Source organism: Stegodyphus dumicola, chromosome 1, assembly GCF_044657685.1.
Source record: "Stegodyphus dumicola isolate Sdum_Otavi_A_Nest chromosome 1, ASM4465768v1".
Taxonomy (NCBI): Eukaryota; Metazoa; Arthropoda; class Arachnida; order Araneae; family Eresidae; genus Stegodyphus; species Stegodyphus dumicola.
Genome location: NC_140768.1, coordinates 207,263,955 through 207,277,393, shown reverse-complemented (window position 1 = coordinate 207,277,393; position 13,439 = coordinate 207,263,955). Strand labels below are relative to the sequence as shown.

At 32.0% G+C, this 13,439-nt stretch overlaps 1 protein-coding gene across 2 annotated transcripts in view; it reads right to left on the bottom strand.

Moving 5' to 3' along the window:
- The window catches only part of stumps (DBB domain-containing protein stumps), a 277,758-nt gene extending 265,773 nt beyond the window's left edge, over nucleotides 1-11,985 (bottom strand). For both annotated transcript variants that reach the window (XM_085825040.1, XM_085825045.1), the window contains exon 1: nucleotides 11,625-11,985. The gene's annotated coding sequence lies outside the window, so the exon portion shown is untranslated. The remainder of the gene's footprint in view (nucleotides 1-11,624) is intronic.
- Nucleotides 11,986-13,439: the final 1,454 nt, after the last annotated feature.

The window sequence follows — 13,439 nt, the reverse complement described above, 5'->3', positions numbered from 1 at the left end:
ACAAAGTCCTTTTTACAAACGCCATCGAAAGTTCTTTTTGCTCTTCTTCTGAATCACTGCTGTCAACATTTTTGTTTTCTTCTTGTTCAGTTAATTCCTTGAGCTCATCATTAGAAAGACTAGCCGCTGCTTCTTGAATTATTTCTTCGACATCTTCCACATTTACCCCTTCAAAATATGTCTGTACAATACCGCACCAAACAAGAAATACAAGTACACTCTTTCGGCTATGTATTTGAAACCTATCGCTGCATAATATTTCGGGGAATCCCCGTATGCTGCGAGCGATTTCGTGGAATCCCCGGGTTGAAATAAAAGAGCGCTAAACCGAAACAGCGTTAAGCGGGGTCTTACTGTACTCACATTTTGAACAAACATTTAACAAAACGTTCTGTAATATTGGTTCCCATTTTACTTTTTTTTCCAAACACAGTTTAAAAATACGTATTGAAACATCAAATACAATAAGTTATGCATTTTTCTGCTTCGACGAACTAATGATAATGCAGTTACTCTTATGACAACAGTTCCTTTGGATGGGAATGCCGAATATGTTTATCAAGATTATTTTACTCAAAATAACTTAAAATACATACATCAGAAAAGGGGAAAACGTTTTAAATTTAATCAGTATTTTTACAGCAGCACAGCAATCAATATGCAGACGACTCCAAAATGAAATCGTTAGGAAGAGAACAGCTCATTTTACATTCATGTCTCACAGAGAAATTCTTGAAATCACATCACGAGATCATTTGCAGTGCTTTGTAATCAGGTGGATTAAGAAGTGAAGGTCAGGCAAACATATGACATTAGTATAATGATGCATTTACATTAGGAAAATATACCATTGTAAGTCACGAAGCAAGTTAGACACGAATAAAACTGTGCGAATCTTTTGTCCTTTTTGAGAACAAAGATGCGAACGAGGAAATTATTTCACTATTTCAAAATATCCAACTAATCTGAAGTCACAAACATCGCATATGCGCATACTAAAACAGCTTTTTCAACGAACATCAGTATGAAACTTGACTTTCCGTTAGTTTGGGACAAGTAGGAAGACTTGAATTGAAGTAATATTATTGATATAAACTCAAGAAACAATCCAGAGTATGTGAAAAGCTTCACTTAAAAGTTTCATCTTCGTGTAACATTTCGTTGAAGGAAAAAAAAAAAAGATTCCAACAAATTGTATGAACTTATAGAATAAATTCATTCCACTTCTTTATTGTGTCCTTTAAAATCTTTGATACTAACCTTTTAAAATTTCTTGCCTTAAATGAAATAATTAAGATGCTCGATATCGAAAGAGAGAGCGAACTGTAATTCTAAGAGCTATAAAATAGTACGTCTAAAGGGTATCAAAATCCGAAGAAGAATTTGCCATACATTTTCCATATTTTTTTTTCAATTCAATTTTAAGTAAAGTCATTTTGAAAGAAAGCGCGTTATTATCAATATTATTGTTATTCAACTTTCATAAAACGTATGTAAGTCTTATATTTACTAACAGTAACGGTAAGATTTTAAGCTAAGTTATCCAACCAATTTTGAGAAACATCAGTTTCCTCTTGCAAATGCGGTTTCGCTTTAAAAAAACAATCTGATGTGTACACCACATGACTTCCTTGTACGGAATATTAAATTATACGCATTTTTTCTTGCATTTTATTTAAACTTATTAGATTGAATTAAACCTACTTCGCCGACAGCGCATAAACCACAATAGAATAAATGCATTCTTTAAAATTCACTTTGTTTACCATAGCGACACTCTGGCGCTAGGTTTACTTAACAGTATTATATTTCGTTCATATTATAACTCAGAATGCACAAAATTTATATCATTTAAAGAATTATCTAATCGTTGCCACATGTTCTATTCAAATACTATAATAAAGCTAGAACTATGTATAAAAGAAATTAAGCAAACAAAACAGAAACAGTTTTTCACAGACGATTGAGTATTTCTCATTCAATTAATTCAGTTTTCACTTCGCGACAAGACGAAAATACATAAAAACTCAAAATATCTGTATTAAAAATTACGAAGTAAATCTTAAACACTTAGTTCCTCGAAAAAACTCCAGAAAGGATTGAGCATGATGTGTATGTGTCTCATGAGTCATAATTTGTCAAGTTGATTTCGTTTTCAGGAAACAGGTTGGGAGAGCATTAGAATTTCAAATCAAAACTTCAAGATTTCACAGAACACAGAAATAACATTTATTAACGATAAACTTAATGATATAGTATATTACTTCCGCCTATAGCGGCCATGAAAACATAATCAAGCATCAAAAAAAAGGTATGACATGCGTCATTCTTTCAAGTTCAAGCGTCAAGTGCAATATTTTTCATCGGCGCGCATCAAGAGCGCCACCTAACCGAAAAGACGGAACACATGATTTAAATAATAAATGAAGGCGTTATCTTTGTTGTTGCGAAGCTAAGTTTCTCTAGATTGGCAACAAATCCGCAACTCAACTGTTTCAAATGTAAACAAGAGCAATGGCCGCCATCAAATTAGGCTTAGCGGCACTTAAACAATTTTTAAATTGTTGATAATTCTAAAAATATTGCATACAGATTTACTAAAGGCATAAAACCCTTAACCGGCAGATAAAAACAACATAATTTAATCATTTTTAAAGCAAAAAATGTACAATTTACAAACATATAAGAGTAAAGAAACTGAGATCACTGAGCCGTGTAACGGAGTGGATATATTTACAAATATATTTATATACGTTTGGCGCGGCCGATTGAAACCAAAATACGAGGTGCACATCTACATGTTATAGTAGTCTTATATACAAAATTTCAACGTTCTGAGGCTACTCGTTTTTGAGTTATGCGAGATACGCACGTACGTACATACGTTCGTACAGAAGCCACGAAAAATTCTCTTCAGAATTCATTTTAAAGCAGCTTTTTAGTTTTTTTTGGAGGAAAAGAGTATTTTATTCTGTCCTTACGTACAGATATCACGCAAAAACATCGTTAAATTGCATTCGAAAGCGGTCAAAGTGGATATTTTGGTTGAAATATGCTGCCTGAAGCTTTTCGCGATTACAAGTAAAAATATGCATGTCATTAAAATGTAATTGTTATTGGCTGTTCACTTCTAGAACAGTTTTGCATTTAAAAAACCGTTACAGACATGGTGCTGACTACTCTTTACAAAATACTCATACAAAATTTTAGCGAGCAATACTATAGTGGTGTATTTAACAATAAAAGTAAATTGATACTATTCGGTTTCGAGGGCCGTAAAAAATCGCCAAACTATTGTTGATGCCAATGCTGCCAAAAATAATTGCGGCAACCCTAATAATTGCGGCAAGAAAGGAAGTATAATAGTAAATAACTATCCAAGATTGATGTTTTAATTTAGATGAAAGGTTAATTTCATATAATACTTTTTTTATTATTATAATTTATATGAAAAAGGCTAAACATGACTGAATGGAAGCATAAGAGTAAATAACTATTTCAGATCATTATTATAATTTATATAAAAATTGCTAAACGTAACTGAATGGATGCCTGCATCGCTATTTCGCTATCGACTTATCGCTAAAGCATAATTTCATCTCGATGGTTGTTCAAACGTAATTTTCTATAATGAATGATGCCTTTTCTTTGAAAATAGTTTCGGTAAAGTGCAGAATCGCTCACTTATTTGTTTGCCGCTTTTTACAAGGGTAAAAACAATTGAATTTTGTCAATTTTCTTTTACTTTTTAAGTGAAAATAGGTCGATGTGCACATGGATACCGAGTATGTGCATTCTTAAAAACGCGTCAAGCAGTGGGTGATTCTGCACTTTACCCAAAATTTTATTGTCGACTTTTCGTCATGGGCAATTCCCAAATTGTTAAATCCATAGAATATCAAAAAAGGATTTAAAAATTAAATTAGTATGTCAATGGCGTCTTAAGAAATATAGAACTATATGAACTTACGCAATCTGAAATCAACGCGTACGCTAGATTTGGCGCGCTGTTAAATGGGCGCGTTTGCTAGATTTGGCGCTTTTGCGCATACATTTTCGCTGAAACTTTTTTACGGCCCTCAAAACCGAATAGTACCGGTAAGGTAAATTTAATGTATTCAAGTTAGACTGGATAGAGGAGACATATAATCCCAAACCAGCTATATGATTTAATTGCTAACAGTTACTGTTGTATTGTAACTTCTGCAGCAAATTTTAGCTTCATATAATTTATTTTTATTTTTAGCCTTTGGGCTAAAAGACAGTAACTCAGAAGGACTATTAGTCTCAAAACGACATTTTGTGGCGTTTCACTATAAATGGCAAATCACTTTTTAAATTCTAGCCATCAAATATTACATTTAAAGAAATTAAATAATGAAGAACCTGCATGAATGTACGTATGTTTCTCGCACTGTGAAAAAACGATGATACCTAGAGCCATCAAATTTTGAATAACGTAATCCTTCACCCGAACGTGGGCACCTGGAAGTCAGAATTTTGAATCTGTTTTATTATCTAGTTCATATTTTGTAAAACTCTGACGAATTTCTGATTAACAAAATCAACGATTTCAAAGCGAGTAAATGGCAAACCCTGTGCGGGGGAGGAAAAAAAAAAAAAAATCTGATGTGTACACCACATGACTTTCTTGTACGGAATATTGAATTATGCGCATTTTTTCCTGAAATTTCATTTAAACTTACTTCCTCGAATTTCATTAGAGATATATTTCTCATTCAATTAATTCAGTTCTCACTTCGCGACAAGTCAAAAATACCTATCTATATCAAAAATTGAAAGATATAGAAAAACATAAAACACCAAATACAGTTAAAACAATTAAAAAAATTTTTATAATTAAAATTACAATTTCTCCGCAAAAACAAGCAATTCGGCCAGCGGGCAAGAAGGCATATTTTCGGTGCACAAAACTGAAAGTTTACTTTTGGTCTCACTCGACAAAAAGATACTGAAGGCATAGAAACTGACTTAACTTGTTATGGACGCTATGCTGAGTCACTATATGGGATAGTTTAATATCTTAAATGATAATTCCAGAATGGATTAAGCGTGACTTAATTCGCAATAATAAAAGAAGATGTTATCTTTGTTGTTGCGAAGCTTAATTTCTCTAGACTGGCAACAAATCCACTATTCATTTTCAAGAGTAAACAAATATGGCTGCTCTGATAAACAAAAACTAGGCCTAACCTCACTTAAGCAACTTTTAAATTGTTGATTATTCTACAATTATTGCGTGCAGATTACCTAAAGGTATAAAAACCTTAACCGGAAGATAAGGACAACATAATTCAATGATTTTTAAAGCAAAAAAGGGGCAATTTACTAACATATAAGAATATAAAATCCTGAGCTCACAGAGCCGAGTAACAGAGTGTGTATATGTACATATTCATATACTTCTGGTGCTACCGATTGCAGCCAAAAAGGGAGGTGCACAGCTACATATTATAGCAGTCCTACATACAAAGTTTCAACGTTTTGAGACTACTCGTTTTTGAATTATGCGAGATACACTCGTACATATACATACGCACGTACAGACGCCACTAAAAAATCGCTTCTGAATCCAATTTAAATCGGTTTTATAATTCGTTTGGGAGAAAAAAGAGTCTCTTATTCTGTCTTTACGTACAGATGTGAAGCAAAAACATCGTTAAAATGCATTCGATAGCGGTCAAAATGGATATTTTCGTTCAAATATGGTACCCAGAATCTTTTGTGATTACAATACTTCCTTTACTTGTACAAGGAAGTAAAAAAAAAAAAAAAAAATCGGAAATTCTAAAATTCTAAACATGTGCTGTTTTTAAATATTGGGTGCTATTGCTGTTGAATTGAAATTTATGTGATTTAAGTGCGAAGAACATGATAATTAATAACTAAAAGTAACGCACGAAACGCTAAAAAAAAAAAAAAAAAAAAAAAAAAAAAAAAAAAAAACACTTCCTTTGGAGTAATATAAAATCTGAAAGTCTTAATTTTTTTTTTATTTCCTTCTGTTATTACTTATTTAATGCTTCATTAACCTCAAATTGGTTAGTAATAAATTTTAGCTATACGTTTTAATGTTTCGTTTGCTTTATTCTAAAATTGAAATGTTTTGATTTCTGTTGAAGGGCAAACTCACCAAGATCGCATTAAAGAAAGACTGGACGATGCACATTCAGTTAACAAATCGAAAATTTAATATAATATAAAATACTATAAGAATTAATATAATATACGCATTAAATGAATAATAATATTATTACACAATATTAATTCAGCACTTAAGACATCAAAGTTTTTCAAATTGAAAAAAATTATAATTTTGATTTTGCTTCATCTGAAATTCTTTTCAGATAGTTAATTATATAAAAATCTGGAACAGCTTTAGTATAGCCCACCTTCAAAGTTTGGCGAATTTGGTTTGGCGCCAAAGCACATGAAATACGTTGTTTTGAAAAATGGTTGCCATCCAGATTTTCGACGAAACTCCGTGTTTCAAAAAATGGCGGCCATCTTGATTTCACCAGAAATCGTGGATAATAGAAATAAGTTTACGACTATTATACACGATTTTAAGAGAAAGAAATATTAAGAAATGATTAATAAAATGATTGAGGTTAAAAGGATGTAATTTTAAAAACAATACCGGAAATTTTTAGCTATTTCACCTTTAATAAATAATTTGGTGTGACGTCACAATGTATTCTCCATGCTACGCGTAATTTGTATTTTCTCTTTAAAAAAAATAATGAATTATTTATTGTAAATTAACATCAAATTCTTTAAATTTACATTTCTGAGCTAAGGCGTAACTGAAAATAAGTATAATAAATTGTTTATATTTAAAATTATCATGATACAGTAAGCGAATTATACCAGTTATTACAACGATAAAGAACGTCGCAGTCTCTCATACTTGTATTTCATACAGCTTCCATATTTTCAAAGATTTTTAAGCTTTAGCATTTATACAAATAAAAACAGATTTTTTAATTAATACTCTGGAACATATCAATTTTATCATGTTTACAAATTAACGTTTTGCTACGTAACAACATAATCCCTTATATACCAATAAGTAGACAATTTTCATTATTTTCTAAAAATTTTAAACTTTACATTAATGAAAAACAGGTTCTTAAATTTCTAAATCACATTATATTCTCTGTAGGCAGGCATACTAGAATTCTACACATAAATAAATAAAAAATTTAATTTCTCGCAATGAAAGAAAATATTATAAGAAAATAAATACTACAAATTAGGAACACTAAGCAATGCTTCACATACACACACACATACAGTGTCTCACAAAAGTGATGGGACACTTGTGCTTTACAAAAGGAAACTGTAGTAAAATAAATGAAAAAAAAAAACATGTAAAAATTTTTTGTGGGTGTGTTTCATACTTAAATTTAGTAACAATTATTACATAACATACATTTTCTCAAAATATTAAAATATGAATTTAATAAAAATACAATTGTTTAGAAAGGCGCAAAAAATGGCTCACGTAAGTGATGGGACACTTACTTTTCCATCAAATATTTATCCAAAAATTTTACTTTATAAAAGGTTTTAATATTTTGTTGGATTTCCTTTTACTTTTAAAACATGATTTAATCTTCTTGGGATGGATTCGACTAATTTTTTTGCGATTTCTGGAGTGATTTTACCCCATTCTTCTTGAAGCACCGATTTTAATTGTTGTTTTGAAGAAATGGTGTGTTTGCGAAATTCTTCCCTGGGTTTTCTCCACACCAAGATTCTACCGTCAAAATCAAATATATTAAATTTACTCTCATCAGCAAATATAACTTCATTCCAGTAATCAGAATTCTTATTTATGTTGGATTTTGCGAAAGCCAGTCTGAGGTTTCTATTCTTTTCACTCACGAAGAATTTTTTCCTGGCTGCTCTACCGTGATATCCAGCAATCGAATTACTCTTCCAATAGTCTCAGGATTAACAATTACTCCATATAATGCTTGTAAATCAGGCAGCAACTTTGGGAGCACTCATTCTTGGATTTTTTTTAATATTTCGAACGATAATTCGCTTTAGTCCATTGGATAGGTTTGATGGTCGGCCAGGTCTTTTATCCTGAATCATATGATTCTTTTTATATCGTTTAATGATATTAAAAACTGTTGAATGACTCAGGTTAACGGTTTCAGCAGTTTCTCTAATAGAATTTCCACGTTCAATATGCAAATTAATAACTAATTTTCGAATTTCAGGCAAAGTTTCTTTTCGTTTAGCATTCATGGCCGCACAAAGATAAAAAACACAAGAATTCCAAAACAAACTGGAGAGAAATACTGCAGACGATTGCGATAAATTATTGGAGTAAAAATAAAAACCCCAAAAAATATTTTTATTGCTTACTTCAGACGATTTTTGTTGCATAGTACGTAGTAGTATCTAATGGTGTCCCATCACTTATGTGAACCATTTTTTGCTCCGTTCTAAATTTTTATTAAATTAATATTTTGAGAAAATGTATGTGATGTAATAATTGTTACTGAATTTAAGTATGAAACACACCCACAAAAAATTTTTACATGTTTTTTTAATTTATTTTATTACAGTTTCCTTTTGTAAAGCACAAGTGTCCCATCACTTTTGTGAGACACTATTATCAAAGAACTCATATTATCAAGTGCGATTACGATTGCAAAAACTACGTATTATAATAATGAGGTAAAAGTTACTTATAGGTTCAAAGTTTACAGTTTTGCTACTGTTGAGTAGATCGTCGGGCTATCGATATATATTGTAAGTCGGAAAGCATTATAAACATATCAAAACCAAAAAATTAAAAATACAATTTAAATGAAAAATGATGTCTTAAATATAATTCACAATTAAAACAACAATACAAATTTAAAATACACAAACGATATGTTAAACATTGCATATAAAATACGTTACATTACAGCTCGTCATCACACATTATCTCGTTTTCCTTTGTACACAACGATCCGTATTCGCCCGAAAAACATCAAAGCTCGGTGTCCATGTACACATCCATCTATTTCCACCTTAAAAATATCAGAAAATTGCACAACCTCGGCATTGCGCACTACATTGGCTCTGCCCATGTACACATCGATCTATTTTCACTTAAAAAAACATCCTAGAATTGCACAAACTAGGCACCGCGCACTACATTGGCTTTGCCCATGTACACATCGATCTATTTTCACTTAAAAAAACATCCTATACTTGCAGAAACTAGGCATCGCGCACAACCTCGGCACAGCGCACTACATTGGCTCTGCCCATGTACACATCGATCTATTTTCACTTAAAAAAACATCCTAGAATTGCGCAAACTAGGCACCGCGCACAACCTCGGCATTGCGCATTACATTGGCTGTGCCCATGTACACATCGATCTATTCTCACTTAAAAAAACATCCTAGAATTGCACAAACTAGGCACCGCGCACAACCTCGGCATTGCGCACTGCATTGGCTTTGTCCATGTATATGGCGATCTCTTTTTACTTAAAAATCAGAAATTGAATAAACTCTGCATTGCTCATATACTAAGAAATCTGCTTTCACTTTAAAGAAATCGGAGAATTGCAGACAGTGCATAAGCAACTCCATTGATTCGCGTTAAAAAAAAAAAGTTTCTAGAAAAATTGAGTTTACTACAGGCGAATCAAGATCCTAGCCTAATTGATTTCTCAGCCGTACATTTCTTGCAAATACTACCATTCGATGACTTTTTCTGACTAACTAACCAGCATGGTATCTTACATTTTTCACAGAAAACGTGACCCTTCAATAATCGACAATCCATCAAAAATCCTCTAAAAAGTTCATACTATTGTTAATTCATACATAAAATATCTGTTCCCAAAATTTTACGCTTGTTTAAAAACTCCCACCTTAAATTTTCCTTTATAATCTCCTGATATTTAATTACAACATCACTAACAGCAGTTTTAGAGCAAGCAATAACTAAACGCAAAAATATCACCTCAAGTAGCCAAAAATATATATACAAAATAGTATTCACGGTATCTGAGCGTTAAACAATCGCCAATAACAGTGTTACGAATTGTGTATTTAGATATTAATTTTAGTAGAGTTCTAATTTAAAATGTATTTCCTCCTACAACGCAGGAGACAAATTTTAAGAGAAATCTATACCGGAAAAGTAAGAATACAGGGCACGTGCATTAAACTTTGAGTAAACGGATATGTCGGTAATTTGTATTGAAATTGAATAAATGTAACTGACTACTAAATTAGCTGTAACCGTAATTCCATCCTCTTGTTTACATTGCGTTTGGCGAATAGTATGGGTTACCAGATCATATCATTTATCGCCGCTCTTGGCGATATTTTTTTTTTGTTTAAAATTCCGGGTGGGCTATACTAAAGCTGTGCCAAAAATCTAACAAGGTCTGAAAGTTTTAAGCTATTATTTTGTACTTTTACAAACTTAAGACACACGCACAAAAAAGTCTAGTTTTGCATCAGAAAATCTAATAATATCATATAAATAACAAAAACTGATCGACGCATAGGAAAATATTCCTAAAATTCGTTAATATATTTCAGTTTATTATAAATTTTCTAATTAATAGGTAAGTCTGACATTTCATTTCCAAACTTTGGAGTATCTAAGTACATAAATTACAATACATTAGAAGTAAAAATTACAAAAATAATTCTTAAGTTTCAAACATTTTCAAAATTGAAAGAAGGGTGCAGCTGGCTTCATATTTAATAACTGGCAACAATGAGTAAAATTCTGTCAATTTAAAAAAAAAATTATAGACGCATTAAGTGCAACTTTAATTTGAAACATCAGTTGACTAGTAAACTTTGAAGGAAAAAAAATCTGTTTTAAATCCATATCTAATTTAATAACTAACTTTTCAATGTTCTCATGAATAAGTAATCTTACAATCTTCTAAATTCAGTTTTTCAGAAGGCAACATAGCAGCTAACTTTTCCTTTTCTCTGTTTAGACATTAACAGATTGGGAAATCGCCCAACCGAGATAGTGGCTTGTGACTGACCTCCGTACCGAACGGTCCGAGTTCGAATCCTGGAGAAAGTTTGTAAATAATCTAAATATGATAATAATACCCTTGGGGGCAGACCTCAAAACTAGTCAGATTTTAATTTAAATTTAAATTGCAGTTACTATCTCTTGCCTTTGCGTTCAGCGAATCAGCATATACCTTAGTAATGCTTATTGCTCTATATTTCGTGTTATAGGGAACACGATGCTCCAGTTAAATAAAGTATTTACTTTTTCTGTATGACCCTTTTTGTCTACATGATCTGCAGTACACAATTAAAGAAAAATAAATATCAAGACATATATGTGACTGATATATAATTATATTTATGTATATTGTTTGATTACGTTATTCTTATCATATAAAGAAAACAGGCTTTGACATATAAATGAGAAAAATCTTAAATATATGTATTCATATACCACATTCTGTTAATTAATTATCCATCAACTAACTAAAAATAAACTCATATAAAAATAATTTGAAAAACATTGATTATGAAGTTTATCAAATTCTTATTTCACGTGCAAAATAATATGATATAATTAAAAAAACATACCTTATCTTTTTATGACTAATTAGTAACAATAGTCTTTGCCTTATCTGAAAAATATTCATCTGATTCTAAGCATAGATGAATATATATAATCATTCATTTGTCTCATTAAATATTCTATCAGTTCAGATGAACAAAATGCTTTTAATGCTCAGTCAAAATGCTTTTCCACAAGCTATTACTTATTGCTCCCACTAGAAAACCTTAAATCACATTAAGGAAAACATCTTAAAAAAACTATTATTTTTAATAACTAAACCGCCATTTTTCAACCACCAAGATGAGTCTGCACCAAAATAGTAAATTTATTTAGAATTCGGCGCCTTCACAATTCGATGACTCAAATAACGTTTTCTGTCAGTTTCATATCCCATAATACATCTGGCTAATAAGTTTACGCTCGGAAAAGCTCAGTAAGTATTTCGATATCGCCAAAATTGAGGAAATCGTGCCAATTTATTGCATAACTCGCATATTTGGCGACTGCCAAGTAGTGATAAAGTGACAAAGGGGTACGCGTAAACTGATGATTCAGGATGGTGGTTTTTCACGAATGCAAATACAGAAAAATAGGAAATTGCTATATTTGTTTGATGTTAGGAAAACCGTCGTTTCACTTCACAGTTATACGCAATATTTATTACGCATTTCACCGGAGGGTAGGGTCTTATTTCTTCAGTAGAACTTCTGATATTAGTGTGCTGAGTAAAGGCTACGGTAGCTGAACTTAGGTACAGTGGCTGAACTCAATAATTAAAACTTTTTTTTAATTAAATGAATATTATTAATCCAACTACTAACAGTTTTTAAAAATTTAGTAATGCAGGAACATTTGAAAATCAAGAATGCAAATTTTATTACGGAAATTCTTCTTCTTCTTTTTTTTTTTTTTTTTTTTTTTTTTTTTTTGTTATGAAATGAGGCTTAGAATATGTAATGCTTTCTGTTATTCCTTCTTTTTTAATTTAACCCATTCTTTGGGGGAAGAGGGCTAAAAGGATATTTCACAAAAATATTAAAATATTAAACTGAAAATAGAAGTATTTTATAATTATATATACAGTACAAATACTAATCACTTTATTTATTGGGAAAAGCTCTCTAACTTACCGCCCACCAGTGATCAAGTGGTTTAAACGGCTGAACACTCATAGTTAGATGCATCTCCCGCTGCCCAGCGGCCGAGCGGTAAAGTCGCTGAACACTGGTAGTTCGGTCCGAGTTTCGAATCCCGCGAACGGGCTGACTGCATGGGTGTTTTCGTGGTTTTCCCCATGTGTAACGTGTATACGAGCCAGTTTCCCTTAGAAAGTCCTCCACGAAGGATCCCTCCCCTTAGGCAGACAGCCCTCGTGTGCTTTGCCATAATTAAATACACCAAACATCTCCCTCTGCATGCCAGAATAACCAGCAAAGTGTCAAGTTGGGCTCAGTTCAGATCCCAACGAATGGAGTGACTGCATGGGGTTTCTGGTGTTTTTATCTGCGTAAAGTACAAATACCTCTCCAGTTCCTCCAGTTCTCCAGTTTTCCTAAGACGTCCCCACAAAGGCAATTATTATTTTGAGATTGACTGAAAAATGGCAATGTCCTTATAAGTTTGTCATATTTTATTAAAACAGCATAGCTCTGCAGAACTATCTGTCTTGGAAGGAGGTCGAGAAGATTTTCAAAGATGTCGTTTTCACGGCTCGTATTAATACAAGAAAAACATCGCAAAATTCTCATCCCCTCCGTTCAATCTTTGGGAAAGGTAAGGTTAGGTGATTTAGATTACGACAAAGTCCACGAAAGTTGTTTAAGGCAAAGGATGACATG